At 53.7% G+C, this 1,401-nt stretch overlaps 1 pseudogene; it reads left to right on the top strand.

Annotated features, from left to right (window-relative positions):
* Positions 1–223: 223 nt before the first annotated feature.
* LOC119921606 lies at positions 224–1,134 on the top strand (annotated as a pseudogene).
* The last annotated feature ends 267 nt before the right edge of the window (positions 1,135–1,401 follow it).

Below are 1,401 nucleotides of genomic sequence, written 5' to 3'. Positions count from 1 at the left end.
AAGAAGAAGAAGAAGAAGAAGAAGAAGAAGAAGAAGAAGAAGAAGAAGAAGAAGGAGAAGAAGAAGGAGAAGGAGAAGAAGAAGAAGAAGAAGAAGAAGAAGAAGAAGAAGAAGAAGAAGAGGAAGAGGAAGAAGAAGGAAAAAAAAGAAGAGCCAAGCACACCACCTACCTCCCCACCAGCTCCCCTGCTTCATTCCACCGTTTCCCTTCCCCCAAAGTCCGATGAACAACAGCACCGTGTCTAAGTTCGTTATCCTGGGCCTGTCGATCCGACCCGAGATGCAGTCCCTCCTCTTCACTGTCTTCCTGTGCATCTTCCGGTGCCCGTGCTGGGCACCGGTCTCATCGTGGTCGCAGTCTCTCTCAGTGCGGGCCTGCACACGCCCATGTACCTCCTGTCGCAGACCCTGGCCCTGGTGGAAGTCGTGTGCACTTCATCCATCGTCCCCAAGATGCTGTAGACGACTCTGGGGCCGCGGAAGTCCATCATCTACGGCGGCTGCATGGCCCAGCTCTTTTTCTTCATCTGGTCCCTGGGGGTCGAGATGCCCCTCTTCACTGCCATGGCCTATGACCTCTGAGTGGCCATCTGCTTCCCTCTTCTCTACGCCGCCATCATGAGCCGGCGGACATGCTCCGCCCTCCTTGACACCGTCCTCCTCATCGTTGTCACCAGTGCCTGGGTGAACACGGGCCTCTTCCTCCGGCTGACTTTCCACAGGCTGTGAGCCTTCGACCACTTCTTCTGTGAGATACCCTCCTGGCTGGCCCTCTCCTGTAGCCCCCTTCGGGACAACGAGGCGATGGTCTTCGTGGCCGACATCGCCCTGGCCATGGGGGACTTACTGCTGACTTGCCTCTCCTAAACCTTCATCGTAGCAGCCATCCTCCGCATCCTTACGTCCAAGGGCAAGAGGAAGGCCTTCCCCACCTGCTCCTCCCACCCCTTCGTGGTGTCCCTCTACTACTCCCCCATCATCTACACCTATATCCTTCCCACCTCCTCCTACTCCTTCGACCGGGACAAGGTAGTGGCGGTCACACCGACACTAAACCCCATCGTCTACAGCCTCCACAATAGAGATATCCAGGCGGGCGTCTAGAACGTTTTCTCCTCCCTGAAGCACCGATAATAATAATAATGATTATCATTAGTATTATAGTACTTGTTGAGAGCTTACTGGGTGCCAAGCGCTATTCTAAATTCTACGTTGATCAGGTTGGACGTTGTCCCTGTCCCACATGTGGTTTACACTCTTAATCCCCATTTTACAGATAGGGAACTGAAGCCCAGAGAAGTGAAGTGACTTGGCCAGGGTCACACAGTGGACATGTGTCAAAGCTAGGATTAGAACCCATATCCTTCTGACTCCCAGTTCAGGGCTCTATCCTCAAAGCCA

Source organism: Tachyglossus aculeatus (genome assembly GCF_015852505.1).
Source record: "Tachyglossus aculeatus isolate mTacAcu1 chromosome 12 unlocalized genomic scaffold, mTacAcu1.pri SUPER_6_unloc_3, whole genome shotgun sequence".
NCBI lineage: Eukaryota > Metazoa > Chordata > Mammalia > Monotremata > Tachyglossidae > Tachyglossus > Tachyglossus aculeatus.
Note: the sequence above shows the minus strand (reverse complement) of the source record. Positions and strands in the feature narration are given on the sequence as shown.